Below are 18,523 nucleotides of genomic sequence, written 5' to 3' on the forward strand. Positions count from 1 at the left end.
AAAAACTACAGTTTCAGACTTAGGGGTCCTTTAGAAGGATATCTATAGTGAAATGCAAGCAGAAAATCTGCCTGTTCGCAAAATGTTTTTCTCACACAATTAGAGAAAACCAAAACTTAAATCAAGTAACTTTTTAAACAGAATGAGATCATAATTTTTATATATTTTATTATTTTGCTAATTTCAATTAACCCTTAAGCATATTGTCTGAAATTATAATTGCCAATCATCTACTGTCAACTACTTACAAAACATTGTTGTCCGACCAAACCAATTTCTTTGTCCTACGTGATTTGAAACATAAACTCAATTCTGTATCCTAATTACTATAGCCGTTCCACCTCTACAGTAACTTTTCTTCAGCAGGTCGTCCTTACCGTGTCTTATAATCTGATTACGATCATGCTCCACTCAATTTCCTCTGCCAAGCCAATCCTTTCTTATTTCCTGGTGATTGATTGGAAACATTTTTGTGAGCCTTTCATCATAGAGCATCGTTGTTCATCTTCAAGACACTAAACTTATAAAAATCCACTTTTTTTTTGCAATCGTATTTTATTTATATCTCTTTTTTCGGTTTGGCAAATTTTTATTCATAATATTTTGATACCCAACACAATTTACCTCCATTAACCCACCCTCCAAATATTTCTAGTCGACATCATCCCCTCCAACACATGCTATAATACATTCCCGACATACTTTTTATTAGTTTGGTTTTCTTTGCAATCGATTTTGTTTTAATCGATTAAACAATACAATCATGTCACGAATATGATGACGAATAAAACTGACGTTACAATTAAAATGAAAAAATAGTTAAAAGGTTCCTTCCATGGTTTAATTTATTTGAACAGACAAAAAATTCGAGCTGAAAAAAATAGGAAACAAGCAGTGTTTTGATTTTCTGTAAAAATGTAGAAAGCAAGAACTGGTTCCTAACTAAAAGAAGATTGTTTTACTGGCCGGCCCGGCAAATTACAGTGTTCGTTCACAGATAAACGAATCAAAAGCTAAACAGGCATTCATGTCAAACCCAAACCAGAGATACACAATTCAAAAAGCGTCCACCCACCTTGACAGATAATGATACAGACAATGATGCAACTTAAATGCAAATGGAAGTTTAGTTATAATTAGCTAGATAAAAAAAAAAACATCGTTTTTCATAAAAATTTCAAGCATTGAAAATGTTTTATGAATCAATAGAAATTAAATTACACCCACCAATACAGGGTGACCAAAGTTATATGCTCCACCCACTTTTTTTTTTAACGGCGGGAAATTTTGAAAAAATAAAAAACACGTATTTAATCATTTTTAGTCTAGTTTATTTTCAGTGATTGGCCCATTTTTTTAAACCCCTGTATCTCGAGATACAGTATCCAATTTTTGTTTTTCAAATGGAACGTTATATTTTTTGTTGCATATTTTTTATAGTATTTGAGCTCCTAAAACAACAAAAAAACATTTTTTTGAAATCGGTTAGGTTTTTCAAAAGTTATGGTAATTTAAAATATGAAAAACAAATTTCAGTTTACTGTCAAAATTACGTTATTTTTTCTAAAGAATCTGTTCGAAATGGACACAATCAACGGATAGGCAAGTCCAAACTCTGGACTCCCACGCTTTGCTTGTAGCAGCACTTATGGTGGTGAAGTCAAGATCTAGGCAGGCTAGAGTTATTCGACGTTTCAGATCATCGACTGAAGCCACTAGATTAAGGTTACTGTACACTTTATTTTTTAGATATCCCTACAAAAAAATAGTCCATTTGGGTTATGTCCGGAGATCGAGGTGGCCATTGGATGGGACAATGAGTCCCTAAGCACTTTTCTTGGAAATTTCTGTCCAGGTAACCTCGAACCACTCTCGCATTATGTGCCGGGCAACCATCTAGTTGAAAATACATATCTAGCCGACGTTGTAGAGGAACATCTTCAAACTCCACACCAAACGTTTGTAGAAAGAACAATCTGAACGTCGAATTACTCTAGCCTGTCTAGATCTTGACTTCGCCACCATAAGTGCTGCTACAAGCAAAGCGTGAGAGTCCAGAGTTTCGGCTTGCCTATTCGTTGATTGTGCCCAGTTTGAACAGATTCTTTAAAAGAAATAACGTAACTTTGACCGTAAATTGAAATTTGTTTTTCATATTTTAAATTACCATAACTTTTGAAAAACCTAACCGATTTCAAAAAAATTATTTTTTTTTTTTTAGGAGCTCAAATACTATAAAAATATGCAACAAAAAATATAACTTTCCATTTGAAAAACAAAAGTTGGATGCTGTATCTCGAGATACATGGGTTTAAAAAAATGGGTCAATCACTGAAAATAAACTAGACTAAAAATGATTGAATACGTGTTTTTTATTTTTTCGAAATTTCCCGCCGTTAAAAAAAAAGTGGGTGGAGCATATAACTCTGGTCACCCTGTATATTTTAATTTTTTAACTTAACATTCTTTTTTTTAAATAGCAGTTAGTATATGGCCCCATTCAGGAAGGGGACAGAAGGAGGAAAAGGACCAACAGAGAAGTCAGAGATCTTTGTGCTGAATAGGACCTAGTTGGCCTCATCAAACAAGGAAGGATCAGATGTTAGGTCACTTGGAACGAATGGTGGAGGAAAGAATAGCGAAGATACTCTTTCTTGGACATCGAGGAGGGCTAGAAGGAGAGGAAGGCCCCGGGGAAAGATGGCTCGACAGTGTTAAACAGGATTTAGGAGATTTGGGCCGTGAGATGATGGAGAAGAGCGGTCAAAGACAGAGGACGAATGGCACAAGATTATTGAGGCGGCCAAGGTTCTTCATGGACTGTAGTGCGAAACAAGAAGAAAAAGAAACTTTAAAAGTTAAGCTAAGTTGTTTGTTTCTTTGATTATAACAGTTAAGGCATTCTGGAGAATTTACAATACTAATTTGATTCAAACAAGATGATGTTGAAATCTCTTATTCAATACACAGTCAAAAACATAGAAAAAATCAACTATTAATTCTGTTTAATTTTGAGAGTGCCGTAACCTTTAAGGTAGGAAAGCTTGGCAAAAGTAAATAACCAATAAAACTGAAACTGGCAATAATTTCTCTTGAATAAATGAACCTCAGTCACCAAAAAAAAAAGATTAATGAAAATACTCGACAAAAATATCAGAAAAACAATTTATCAAATATATATACCACAATTTCATACAATTTTACTCAAGACAGCAGAAAGTAACATAATTCATAATAAAAGAATCTGCAACACTTCATCAAAACAACACAATGCCGCAAACGTCATTTTAAACGTTCACAATATATCAAAGATTTGTACTTGGTGGAGCATCTGCTTCATTTCTCTCAGTTTTTATAGTCCAGACCTTGTAACTTCTGATTTATTATATATGTCCATCTCTTATACGTCACTGAATAAACCACAATTTTATCTGTTAAACGTTTGCAAGCACAATGGAATAGAAAATGAGATTTATGGTATTTTTGATGTATAAAGGTATGTAGTAAAACTCTCTAAGGAGATTAAGAAAGTGGTCCTTACTCCATCTATAAACCTCCTGAAATCCTCCACCTTTAAATTATCTTAATGAACAATGTTTTGGTACTTTTTCCATTAATAGTTTTAATTCTTGCAGTAACTAGCAGTGTGTTAACTACTAACCATGCTGAAATAATAAAAACCTATGGGCAAATATGTGGCAAAATTAATTTATTATCTTTATTAAATATTACACTCATATTGTTTAGTGCAAGTATATTACTAAAAGCTTCACGGAATTCATTGCAAACTTTGTTTTGAACTAGACTAGGAATAACAAGCTCTACCTACATTAATTAAGGAAATTTTGCAACAAATGTTTTTACAGGTTGATGAATACTTGGTACCAAGGAAAGTTAATTAATATGAACAGAACTGTACTGTTTTTACCGAAAATTTCCTTAAGAAATAAAAATGGAATAAATAATAAAGAAAAATTTAAAAAATAAAACATGCCAGTAACTGAAAAGAAACCAAATATGTTGGCTCAAAACTATTACAAATAAAGTGCTAAGTAAATAAATAAATGAAAAGTTTTATTTTATTCATTTAATAAAATTATAATTAAATTGAATTTTAGTTATTATTTCAATCGCTAGACAGTGACACAGCCTTAAAACAAGAATCAATGGAAAAAGCTGGCTGCAAAAAGGCCAGCAACAGCCATCTAGCGAGTATAAGTTGAACTAAAGTAAATGAGGTAAAAGGAAACATACGGGACTCTGCCAATCTTCTAATAGGTGTTCAGAAATTGGTGAGATTTTGGATAAAGCAGTAAATAATAATTAAAACAATTCGTATGGTGAAAAGTAATGATAAGAACAGTAAAATAAATCTAAAAGGAAGGAAAAATGATTTTTTAAGTTGATTTGATGATTAATTAGCGAAAAGTTACAGGTTCTCTTCCCAACCTTGCCTTTTTTTTAAACTTAGAATATTTAAAATAATTGCAATAATATGCGTAATTTATGGAAATAATTCAATTATACTATTTTTTCATCAGTTTATTAAAATGAACTTGGTTATCTTTTTAGCATACATTTTTTATTAAAGTGTGCTTAAAAGATAAAAATAATTAATTTACTGTTTAATTTTGGCGAGAATATAAAATAACAAAATTTCCACATACCATTCCAAATTATTTATTTAAACTCCTTTAGAAAAATAAAATAAGCGTTAATTTGATAAATTGTAAAATAAGTAGAGAAGGGAAAGATAAATGTTTGTAGTACAATCATGTAATAGACCCTATCAACTATAGTTTCCACAACATTCTCAAGTGAAATTGGATGGAAATGACTGATGATTTGCAAAGATAGTGCTCATTATTATTCATTTATTCAGCGGCAGTAAAAAAAAAAAATACATTAAGTGAGATACTAGAATCTTCTTCAATAGAAGCTTACTTCAGCAATAAGGGTAATAGAAAACGACTTATTTTAATCCATAGTTTCCATTTCGTGTATTTCGTGATGTTTTAATTTTAAATTATTTTTCCCTCAGGGCAGTGTCCTAGGTCATCTTCTTTACTCCTTATATACAGCAGACATACCTCAACATCCAAATACCATTCTTTCCACCTTTGCTGACGATACTGCTATCTTATCTCCTCATTCCGATCCTCTTATCGTTACACGAACTCTACAAACACACATCAACCACTTACAGGACTGGCTTTTCAAATGGCGAATCAAAACCAACGTTACTTAGTTTATAGTATTTACTCTTAGACGGAAAATCCTACCTCCTATCATCTTGAACCAAACTCCTGCACCAACTGTGGACAAAGTACGCTACCTTGGACTGCACCTAGACTAATGGTTGACATGGAATCTCCCCATACTAGACTGAAAAGACAAGAAACTAACCAACGCTACAAACTTCCCGCCAGACTAATTGACAAACGTTCGAAACTTAACCTACATAACAAAAGACTCTTATATCTACTGTTACTGCGACCTATTTGGTTATACAGCATCGAAGTATGGGGATCGACTAAGCGTTCCAACTCACTACGCCTCCAGGCATTACGGTCAAAAATATTCCGAAAACTTCTATGTATCTAACCTCACTATCCACAATGACCTCAAAATCCCTTTCATTACAGATCTTGCTAACACTCGTTTTCTCAAATTTCATTCCTCTACAGCAGCTCATCCTAACCCTCTCATAGAACACCTATCTTCCTCCACATTACCAGGTAATCCTCTAAGGAGATTGAAGAGAAGATGGCCTCGTGATCTACTCTTATCGTGAGAGCAAAGCAGGTTACTGGAGTGACACCAGTGGGTGCCTTCTCCACTCATGATTTCCTGTTATTACTTTTTTCTTTCACCATATTTGCTTGTGCAACAACTGTTGCAGTGGTAAATTACAATGAAAGATTAAAAAAAAAATATATATATTTTAAACGAAAGTTAAGCGAAGCTAAGTTAGAAACCACATTCGTTTCAGTGATGTACTAGTTTTACAAACTGAGCTGAAATTTCACTCTCAGATATTTTAGTTTGAATGCAACATAAAATGTGGACATTCACACTGAAAAATACACAAATTCTCCTCACAGTTTAAATCATATAATGTACATTTTTCTCTTGTGTTTAGCTTTTGCAACTTTGATAAATAGTTTGTAGAGTACTGTTAATTCTTTATCTATTTAATTTTTTTCTGGTGATTATTCCAAATTTTAGTCGTAATTCTTTTTATTTGAGTTAATGTCAAGCACTTAGGAACTAGATCATCTAGGGAGAATGGTAATAACCTTTCTTCCTTATGAAATAATTTAAATGAAGCAGTTGACTTCTCAGTTTGAAGTGCCTATCTTAGTTGACAATTTTCAGTTTACCAATTTTTGAGGGTTTCTCACAAAACGGCTCGTATTATTTTATCTAAACATTGTACAGCGATTAAAAACAAGAAAATTTACAATAATTTTCTAGAAACTTTTTCGATTAAAGTTCAAAAAGTCGATCAAGAGAGAGGTGGTTTACATTACTTCTAAAGTGATATAAATGTTAATATAATATTTTATTACTCATGCGTTCGAGTTTTTAAAAAATAATTACGGAGTAATAAGCAAAAGTCCAGTAACATCTCACACCAGATTCTTTTGTTTACATTGTATTTAGTTGTAGAATGTTTAGACCATCGACGGAAGGTTTCTACCTTCTACGGAAGGTTGCCGTATAATCGCATTATTTTAATTCCTTCATTCGGTTATTACATAAGTTTCCATTTTGGGTAAATAAAATAATTTATTTTTTTTTTAATTTAAGGCTCGTCAACATCTGACCTAATTGGCGCCTAGAGCTTTTTCCAGCGCAGAGCAAGCCTCCGGGTAGGGGTTTTTCGTTACAGATCTAACTGATGGTCGTTAACTAGAAAGTGAACTCTAGGTTGAAAAAATATAAAGATCAGCAGCTGAAAATGTCTGAACATTTTGAAGTGTTACTTAGATTCGCAGGATTTTAATTTTTTATATGCATATAACATATATATTTATTTATTTTTGCAACAAACTTTTGAAGTTACGGATGATCATTAAGTTTTAATTTTTCGTTTCTAGTGATCGGACCCATCTTAGTAAATTTAAACCGATGATAGTAACATCAAACATGAAATTCCTGCCATTTCCTAGTTTCCAGTTATGCTCATCACATAAGCAGACTGACACAAATCACAGACACAGACCAAATACAATGAGAGGCAAAAAAAAGTGGCCACCCTTTAAAAAAATGTATTTAACCATTCGTAATTGCAAAAGTAAAATATTTTTAGCATGCATTGTTGATAAACGTATGGTAGCTTAGGAAGTGATAAAGGAATTCAAAATAGGGAAATAAAGAAATATGGAAAAAATCAAAAATAATAACACAAACAAATCACTAGGACACCGTTTGTTTCTGTAAACTTTGATCTCTAATCCTTAAAATTCACAGTGATGTGGTTTGGAACAGGATTAACTTGAAGCTCGGACTGAATAAATCTTTATAGAGTGGTCCTCTGTAACAGCTGCTGGCTACATAGACGACATTCTTTCGAAGGCTGTTGGTCCCATTCGTACCACAACGTTGGCGAGGAATTTTCCGTTTATGTACGATAATGCACGGCCCCATACAGCAAAGATTGTTTCCCGCTACCTGGTAATTGCTTCAATCCAATGCTTAGAGTGGCCAGCACGTTTTCCAGATCTAAATCCTATTGAAAATCTATGGGATGAGTTGTCAAGACATCCAACACTAGCAGATTCGCTTCAGGAGTTAAGGGTTGCACTAACGGTAGAATTTGAAAATATCCCTCAGGAAATTATTCAAAATCTTGTTAGGTCAATGCCCCGTCGAATGAAAGACGTAATAAACGCAAGAGGTGGAAACACAACCCATTCATTGGAACAAAATAAAATTTCAATCTTACTTAATAATTTGGTGTTAGCCAGGTTGAGGATTGGCCACACGCTATTTACCCATGGTTACATCTTCAAAAGAGAAGAACCACCTATTTGCTCTGAGAGTAATAACGTCCCTTTAACTGTACGCCATATCCTGGTTGAATGCCCCAAGTATTCCAGAGCTAGGCAAAAGTGTAACATTTCCTCACAAATGGAAGAAGTATTGAAGGACGATGAAAACAGCGTACAAAACACTCTGCGATTTCTGAAGGATATTAATGTTTTTAATTCAATGTAACAATAGACACTTTACTACGCGAGGTCACTTTTAACATACAAACTTATAGAAATCGGTATCATACGAAAGTTTGGTAGCAGTAAAAATAACAGTAGTATTTGATAATAGTAAAAATTTAGGAAGGAGTAGGTTAGGCAGTGTGAATGTGTGTGTGTAAGAGGTGTAGGGGGGCCAATGCCGGGGCAGGGGTGGCAAACAGTTGTCTTCTTGTCTCGCAGGAGGTCTTCCTGCACTTTCTCGGGAGCCACTGCTTTCTAGGACGGGTGGGTCTGTGTCGGGATTGGCACCCTGGCACGCGTATGAATGGGCTGCGTAAATGTAAATAGATTTAGGATTGTAAATGAGTGAGAGGAATATAGAGTACTCCACTCAATGTATATATAGGAATATAACTATTAGGATGAATGTATTTATTAGGATGAATGTATTTACTAGGATGATTGTATTTATTAGGATGATTGTATTTATTAGGATGATTGTATTTATTAGGATGAATGTATTTATTAGGATGAATGTATTTACTAGGATGTTTGTATTTATTAGGATGATTGTATTTATTAGGATGAATGTATTTATTAGGATGAATGTATTTACTAGGATGATTGTATTTATTAGGATGATTGTATTTATTAGGATGAATGTAATTAATAAGATGAGTATATGAGTGTACATATAAATTTTGTGTAAATAGGTTTTTTTAAAATTTAGGTTAGATCTCTATGGGGTGCGAGGAATATCGAGTACTCCACCCCAACATTAGTTAGTTAGGTTAGAAGAAAATAGGAGTTAGGCCAACAGTTAGGTTTGTATCGATCAGATTGACTAGGTGTAGGTTAGGCTGTGTAGTAAAGTGTCTATTCTACAGTATAGTCTAGGTGCAAAGGACCCCTGTTGTTGCGCACCTTACAAAACCCCAAAACAATTTTTCTTTTTTTAAAAAAAAATACCACTTATTATTTACCTTTAATATTCCTAGGTATGTTACAAGTGGCCTGTTATTTATTCTAAAAGTATGTGGAGACGTTAATAAGAAATTGGTTGGAAATAAGAACACATCCTGGAGAGTGGCCACTTTATTGCCTCTCAGTGCAATATAAACTACCATGTATTACCTGGGAGGACTTTAAAATGATATTTCTAGTGAAAACCCAAATGGGAAATCCCCTAATTTAGAATAAGAAAGAATAAAATTAAAATAATAAACATGTCACGAATTTGGAGACCTGAGCACATTAAACCTAGCCTTCTTAGAGGCCAAGTTAAACAACAGAATTTTCTAGTTTCCGTCAGTGGTAGAAGTGGATAAAGCAGAGATATTTAACCTAACAAGGAATATCAGCTTTATTGAGAATATCTGAAATAGAGATACATTTAATGGAGAATGGGATGAGTATAGCATTCACCATCAAGCTTCTGCAATGGTGCCCTTATTTCCTGACGTAAACACATCAATCTTCAACCCCTTGCTCGCCCATAGGTATGTGCCTTGTTTTCCCAGCTTGTCTCTCAGTTGTCTTTACCTGAGTAATACTTCAAATTGCTTTTTCTTTTTAAACCTAACCATCAACGAAGCTCTAGATAACAACTGTTATTACAAAAGTCGTTCACTAAAGATTGTTGATTTTTTCTTTTAGTGTATCTTTCGATTTATCTTCATTTAAAATACAATAATAATTACCAATACCAAAAAAATGCAATAATAAACTTAAATAAACGAAAATATTTTAACGCAACGATAGACCTAATAAAAACTGCTTCCTACTTCAATTCTCTTTTGCGTGTAAATCTCTTGGCCAATGAGGTTTGAGGCGTCAGGAGGATTTTGTAGGAGATTCGAGATGAAAAGCAGCGAAAACAGGATAATAAAGATAAGATAATTTATCAAAACAGATATGGATAACTTCTTGAAGGAAGATTATGAATGTCCAGTTCGGGGAGTGAATCGTATTTTGTTGGATAATACGTACGTTGCGTTGACAATGGTACATAGAATTTCACCACACGAGAACTGAATTAGCTGAAGATTTTGGAACGACATAGTTGAACTCTACAGTTTGATTACATGAACCCAAACAGGTTTCTTTAAGGTGGGGGCTCAATCTTTACCTATCAAACTAGATACAGAAGACATTATTTCCGTTCTAGCCAATTAAATGGTCAATTGGATTCGATAAGTCAGCGAATTTTGGGCAACCTTATTAAGGTGAAGGGCTGGACTTAAAATTGTACGCAATTGGTGTACAACTTAGCTCATTGTCAGCGATGCTATGTACTTAAACCTCTAGGCTGTGCTCCGCAACGGGTATGCCGCCATGTTCATAGCATACCTCGCTGAGGTGGTTAGCCCGAGCTCCGCATGTAGTTCTACTAATAAATAATAAATGCTGTCAGAAATAAAATCACACCAATTTATTTTTACGGCTTTTTTACGTTCCGACTCAAACATGGTAAAAGTTATTTTGTACTAATTACAATCGTACAATTGACCGAATAGAACTGATTTTTTAAGCATTGTAGTAGGGCATAGTCCAACTTGGGCACCTTGATGTCGGAGGGATTTTTTTGAGAAAAGTGCTAATATTGACTGACAGTAATGTGGTACTAACTGATGAACCAATGAGGGGTTCCCTTTTCTTATTTCTTCATTGTTTTATCAAATTAATTTACAGGAATCACCCGGAATTACAGATAAGTTGCAATGTTAATCCCTTTTTGAATGATTACCAATTATAGGAAAATAGCCATAATCTGCAGCGATGCTGAATCCAAATACTGTAATCCTGTAACCGATCACTAAATGCATTTACTCTGCTCTACGAGATGAGGTTGTTGCACAAGATTTAGTTGACAAGATATCGGCTTAGTCGGAAGGGTATGGTTATACCTTCAAGTCGAGTTAATATGTTTCATTATATATTACGAGGGTCGTTTGAAAAGTCCGTGCAAAGTCAGAGAGATAGCACTACTGGCGCGTATCGAGGTTATGTTTAGTTAGTAGCATCTCTTGGAAGAACACACACCAAGTTTCAGCCAGATCGGTCTATTTCTTTGTGTTTGGCATTCGTTTGAATCGAGGAAGTCGAGTGATTTTCAAAAAATGGACGAAAAAGAATTTCGTGTGTTGATTAAACACTACTTTATGAAAGGCAAAACGCCTCAGGAGACTAAAGAAAAGCTTGATAAACATTATGGTGACTCTGCACCTTCGATTAGAACAGTTTATAAGTGGTTTCAAAATTTTCGGAGTGGCCATATGGGCACAAGTGACGCTGAACGTTCTGGACGCCCTCCCTGTTGAGGTTACTACTCCAGAAATCATTGATAAAAACCATGATATGGTGATGGATGACAGAAGAGTGAAGGTGCGTGAGATTGCTAGTGCTGTGGGCATCTCGAATAAACGGGTACATAATATTTTGCATCAACATTTGGACATGACAAAGCTATCCGCAAGATGGGTGCCGCGATTGCTCACGCTTGACCAAAAACGAAATCGTGTGAAGTGTTGCAAGGACGGTTTGCAGCTGTTCCAGAAGAATCCGCAGGACTTTAAGCGTCGTTTCGTCACTGTGGATGAAACATGGATACATCACTACACTCCTGAGACCAAAGAACAATCTAAACAATGGGTTACCAAGGGGGAATCTGCGCCAAAAAAGGCGAACACCGTTCCTTCGGCCGGAAAGATCATGGCGACTGTCTTTTGGGATTCGCAAGGAATAATCCTCATCGACTATCTGGAAAAGGGTAAAACTATTACAGGTGCATATTATTCATCGTTATTGGACGCTGCAAGAAAACCGCCCACGATTGGAACCACAAAAAAGTCCTTTTCCATCACGACAACGCACCAGCTCACACCTCAGCAGTTGTGGTCGCAAAATTAATGGAAATAGGGTTCCAACTCGTTTCACATCCCCCCTATTCTCCAGACTTGGCTCCCTCGGACTACTATTTCTTCCCCAATATGAAGAAATGGTTGGCGGGAAAAAGATTTTATTCAAACGAGGAGGTGATTGCAGAAACGAATGGCTATTTTTCAGACTTGGACAAATCCTATTATTCGGAAGGGATCAACAAACTAGAGCAGCGTTGGACGAAGTGTATAAGCCTAAAAGGAGACTATGTTGAAAAATAAAAAAGGTTTACCCCAAAAAATTAAGTAGTTTTTATTTTTGCACGGACTTTTCAAACGACCCTCGTATGTACGTTGGTGTGTCGTGTAATTCAGAGAAGAACTTGGTTGTGCCGTGAGTAAAGAATGCTAGGCATTGTTCTAACAAAGACCTCAATGGTAACCCAGTACTTTAATATCCGGTTTCTGTGCAAACTGCCCAACGACCCGTTGAAAGAAGGAATAACAATAACGAAGTTTTCCACCCAAATTCAGCATCTTGGATCAGAAGAAAAGTTAAATTTCTTCAAATTTTGATACTTTCTGCACCAACCATTCGAACAATTTAGAAGTAAAACCTTTACATAAAAATGTTTACAAGTTTAAACAATAACATGAACAAAAACACAAGAATTGAATTTAAAAAATAGAATAATATTTTGCAGAAATAAAGTTAGGCGATACCGATCTACATTAATAATCAACACGTAACGAAGTAAATTTGGCTGATTATTGCCACGAAACTGAGTTCTAGAACAATTCAAGCATCACAAATTATCTAACTAGTATATTATTATTATAAAAGCTAATTCAATTAAAAGAAAACCTAAGGTACAAAGTTCAAAACGGAAACTTTACATTTAATAAAACTTTTCCAGGCTCCATTATAAGGGTAAAAATTATGAAAATGGCAAATTTAACATAATATAATTTTATTAAAGCGAGACTTGAGGTTGTAAATTCAAATTATTAGTTAAGGGACTTAATATAAATTTAAGTCTAAAAAGGATTTTCAAACATTTAGAAACTGTATTTACTTATTTATTATATTTTGTCAGGAGTTAGCTGATCCAAAATTACTTAATGCAATTCACTCACGCGACTGTCTCTGGCCGGAATTCAAGAATAAAATTTTTTCTTTTTAAAATTTATTGTAAAAAAACAAAAAATAAAACTTGAATGATCACAAAAATTCTTCCTTTAAAATTGTTAGTTGTTCCCGAAAAATATTATTAAAAAAGGTAAAATTAATTCAATAAAATATTAGTTCTAGCATTGGGATTTACATAAGTACATCTGGAGGACCTAAATTAAAATACACTAGTTTATCTTTGTGCGATCTTTTGAGTTTTGAAACATATTATAACAACATACACCCGGTAGCGACCGTTTACTAAAAACTTAGAGAATTTTTTTTAAGATTCTGACACTGAAGGTCACTTACCAGTAAGAATAAGAAACTACAAGAAATGAAGAACAAAGGCTAATAAATTCAGGAGTGGTGGCTCGCCACCACTGGTCGGAGACAGGCGAAGGAGTTCATTAGAGGCCATTCGCCGAGGCTGACTGCAGAATTAATCCGTCAAGGCCGAGGGGACTATAAGGATAATTGTAGGCCTATTAACCGGCCACTACAGGCTCAGAAAACCCATGCATCGAATGGGCCTGGCAGATGATAGCCTCTGTAGGTTCTGTTAGGAAGAGGAGGAAACGGCAGTGCACGTGTTGTGTCAGTGCGAGGGGCTCGTGTGGCTGAGGATGTTACTTCTCGGGGAGGAAAAACCAAGGTCAGTGAGCTTGGAGTCTGATGAAAAGTGCGGGTCTGGAGGGCGAGCTTTAGAGTGAGAGGAGCCACAATAGATCCAAAGGGGTCGCAGTGGCGTAGGCCTTAAGGATCGCCCTAGTTTAATCTAATCTAAGGCAAATAAATCTTTTAATCAAGCAAGAACTCAGATAGATGCGAGATATGGGTTACGTGAAGAAGCGACCATACGAGAAATAGGGAGAGTTGTGATTCTAGTACGGGTTGCAGATGGAACAACTCCACAAAAAAAAGAAAAAAGAAGTCTTAATAAAGCTGTTCTAACAAGGTTGGCCTCATGAGGCCATTAAATGGAACAAAGGAAAGCAGAGATAAAGATCAAGTGCTAAAAGACATTAATCAACATTTTTATTCACGTAAAGCAAAGCGAGTAAATGCCAAATATAAAAGAAGCGCTGATATACTTGTATAGGAGGGAGAATAGTAAAGTGCAGACTTGTTGACACAAAGAGTTAGAGGAGCAGAAAAAGGAAGGTCACTTTCAACAAACTATGGAACATAAACATCAAAATGTCAACAACAGGGTCACCTTTCGCCTTCACTTTGCTGTCGCACAATAAACCTACATTATACTCTACTAATGGATTGTTTTAAATGATGGAATTAATTGTGAAACAAATGAACTGCTTATTGTTGGCTATTTTATTACTTTAACTTTAGACACATCACCATTTGAGAACATTAAGAGATTGAGATTCAGTCAGTACACTAGCTGTCACAGGAAGGTTTTCTATCATTACTAACAACTCTGTCCATCATGTATTTACGAATATTAGAAAACTAGGAAAAATTTGTAAATATGTTGTGGCCCGCATGAATGCCTGTTGCACCAAGTGGCCCGTGGTTTAATTGTCTTCGAGACTCCTGCACTAGAGTTTACACATATGTAGTGTGAGAGATAATTGAAGTAGAATTCTTTTACACCAAACTTGATTCATCAACTTCTGATGATGGTTATTAGTCCGAAACCGGTCAGACAAATTTTAAAAAAGTCTACAATTTATTGGGCTTAAATGTGCTCTAATGTTTATTTCTAGAGAGAGCTGTACCAAGAGCACCTTCTTCTTCTGCACTTCAGGGATTAGGCAACATGCCTGTTCCGTCTTCACAATATTTTATTTATTTTATTATTTTCGATCTCCATCTTTTCAATGGTCGTCCTACCCTACGATTTCCTCTAGGTCTGTACATATTGACCATTACAGGTATTCTTGTAGTTGACATACGGTTAAGATGTTCCCTCCATCTATCTCTAATTTCTTCTATAAATTCATTGATATTATATATATCCAATTCTTCCCGTATGTCAACATTCCGTATTCTCTCACTTTTTGTGCAACCCTTCACTCTTCTGAGAAATCGCATCTCTGCACTTTGTAGGTTACTTTTATCTTTAGCTCTGGTAACCCAAGATTCGCTCCCATAAGTGAGCAGAGGCACAGCCATAGTTTTGTAAAATTTTAGTTTTGTTTCAGGTCTCGTTTTATTTTTAAGTGATCTGTTTATTACACCACAGATAGCTTGAAATTTACTTATTTTATTTTGTACATCATTATCTGGGTGAAAACTAACCTCACAACCCAAATAATTAAAAAACGAGACCTGTTCCAGTGGCTTATCATCTACTACTATTTTAGAGCGAAGTGGGTGCTTTCCATGGTGGGTCATAACCTTTGTCTTTATGACTGATATATTTAAATTATAGTCTCTTCCAAGTTGATGTAGTTTATACACTATCTTCCTCATTGTTCTGCAGTATTATTTCATCGTCAGCATAGAGTAAGATGTTTAGATTGCTCTTTCTGTTCAGTTGGATACCTGAACTAACTTCTTTTTCCATTTTTTTTATTTTATCCATTTATTTTTCTTTTTTAAGAGCACCTTTATATCAAAAATGATGGAGGACTAAGAAATTGAAGTTCTGCGGTTGCGGAACTGCCAGCTTCAGTTCAATTTCCTCTGCTCTTAATTTCTCTTAAAAGGAGTCCAGTTCACGACAATTAGGTTTATGTTGCTTGTAACGAGAAAACCTGCCTGGAAACCGCTAGTGCCCTGAGAAGCGTAAATGCATTCAAAAATTAAGGCGCCTTTGATTTTCAATAATCTTTTTTTATTAATTTATCAGTTTCCAGTTGCACATCTGCCAATAATACTTTAGCACATGGCTGACCTCTTCTCTTCACAAAAAACCAAAGCATAATAAGCTCCCTTTAGAAATGGACGAAACCTGCCAATCGGAAAGGCATTTTACTGCTGGATTTTTAATTTTTTCTTAGTTCCAACATTGTATTGACTTTTATTTTGACAAAATGAAATGTTTAACTTCCTTTTTAGTAGAACACTAATTTATCACGAGAATAGCAATAAGAGATTGCGTGGGCCAATATCGTTTTGTCTTAAATTATTTTCTTATATAAGGAGGTTGGTAGATGTCAATTCATTTGTCATGATATTAGCTAAAGATTGAATGTTTAATTTTTGATACTATTTTGGGCTATAACTATGTGCTCTTTATTGTAGGCAGCCAGAGACATTAACTGAGTTCGTCTCAGGTAAGTTTGTGTACCCAGTTGCTCCTCTGCATGTTTATTTCAGCTTGACTTCCCTTATTGTTTGCCATCCAATGTTTACCAGCTGTTAGCGAGTTACTCCATCAATTCCTAGCAAGTAAAACTAAAGTCTCTTTTCTTCTTTTTAAACAATTATTTTCAAAATTTCCTCTCTATTATTGATTAATGTTTTATGTAATCGCAAAAATTACTCAGAAATTTCTTTATAAAAGGCTGAAGAAAGATGGTTTCTTTATAGAAATCTACTTACTATGAACTTCAAAGAAATTCACAAAATTTTATTACTGCTTGTAGAATTACAAGAGAATCATTATCTATCGCAAGCTGATCTTTTTTTTTTTTTTTTAAACTTTATTCTACATGCTCCATTTACATATTACATGTATATATTACTATCACTTAGTATTATAGATCACATAATCACAAATTTACATTTGAATAATTATAGGACTAGCAGATAACAAAAAGAAAATAAATGAATAGATAAATAAACATTGAAAAAATTACTTCAATTTATCACAACTGTCTGTCTACATTAATCTAAGTTGTTTAATTTGATTTTATTAATGAATTGGACAAACTGGCATACATATTGTTTCGATATCAGTTTCTGCTTTTGTAGTGGCCATCTTGATCCTGTTGAAAGCACATATCGAATCAACCGACTTCTTTCTCTTTCATGTTCTTGGCAATGGTATATCAAATGGTCCCATGTCTGTTCAACCTCTTCCGCACAAGAACAAAGCCCACTATCAGCCAAACCAAATCTATATAGATAGGCTCGATGTTTTCCATGCTCGCTCAGAACTTGAGTGAGCATGTATCCCAATGGCAAATAGACTGCACGTTGCCGATCAACAATATGAGGGAAATATTGTTTTGTAGCGCTTCCGTTCGCTGTATCATACCATCTTTTCTCCCATCCAGAATACACTGCTTGCCTGCAAATTTCCCTGAGATAAGATACAGGAGCTCTGGCGTAAGATACAGGAAGTGTGCTTAATGCAGCTTCCTTCGCCAACATATCTGCACGTTCATTCCCTTCAACTCCACAATGTGCCTTGACCCAAAGAAAGCCTAAATTCCATCCATCAGCAGATAAAGCATGAACAGATCCCCTGATACACTCCAACAATGGCTCCCTCCTGTTAGCATTATTAATACTTAGCAGAGAGACCCGTCTGTCCGAATTCAGCACAGAAGAACGTCGCTCAAGTTGTTCATATCTTTGTTCCAACCAGATCAAAGCCCTCTGAATCGCAAGCAACTCAGCCTGATTATTAGAGCAAAATTCGGCCAGCCTAAATTTCTCCTGATGTACAATGTCACCCTTCCCGTTGTACACTACGAAAGCACAACCTACACCTCCCGCAAGCTGATCTGTGCACCCTTTAGATGAACTGTAACACCATCTTCTTCCTCTGGCTATTTGTATGTCTCTTTTTTATCAATAGCCATTAGATGTTTAAACTTTCGATAAGGCACGCATCTAATAAGACGATATTTAGCTGGATCTTCAACAAAATAACCCTTTGGTACTTAAATAATAATAATAAATAATAAGACCAAAGTTTGTCATGACTTCGTTGAAGCAGTTCTACAATTTTTTCTATTAAATTATTACTCATTCTAAAAATTATTAAAACTGTCTAGTACAGAATTTCAATTTTAATAGCAAAATTTGGTTTCATTATAGTAAGAGTAGAACAATAGTTTTATGGGGTTATACAGTATTTTATAAATGGCGCAATCAACTGAAGTGGTATGCAAATGAATGCATGAATACAAAATGAATATAACATCGAATGCATACAACAGGTAGTTGGTGTTGACTTGGCGGATTTTATCAGCGATGCTAGCTGATTTTATCAGACAAAACGCGCATCTTTCTGGCCCAAGCGACTTTGATTGCTATCAATGGTGACAGTGAGTTCAAGCGACTCATACGCTCTAAAATGTGTCACACGATTAATAGCTTAATATGTCACTAATCGTTTAGTTCGATGAATTACG

The 18,523-nt window shown here is 34.9% G+C and overlaps 2 protein-coding genes across 4 annotated transcripts in view; both read right to left on the reverse strand.

Moving 5' to 3' along the window:
• Nca (neurocalcin homolog) overlaps window positions 1-18,523 on the reverse strand; it is a 430,495-nt gene that overhangs the window by 295,292 nt on the left and 116,680 nt on the right. The gene's annotated exons all lie outside the window — the stretch shown is intronic.
• Window positions 1-18,523, reverse strand: part of LOC141449705 (neuronal calcium sensor 2) — a 419,318-nt gene that overhangs the window by 284,306 nt on the left and 116,489 nt on the right. The gene's annotated exons all lie outside the window — the stretch shown is intronic.

Source organism: Rhodnius prolixus, unplaced genomic scaffold (assembly GCF_049639745.1).
Source record: "Rhodnius prolixus isolate KJV_2025 unplaced genomic scaffold, Rpr scaffold_2, whole genome shotgun sequence".
NCBI classification, from domain to species: domain Eukaryota; kingdom Metazoa; phylum Arthropoda; class Insecta; order Hemiptera; family Reduviidae; genus Rhodnius; species Rhodnius prolixus.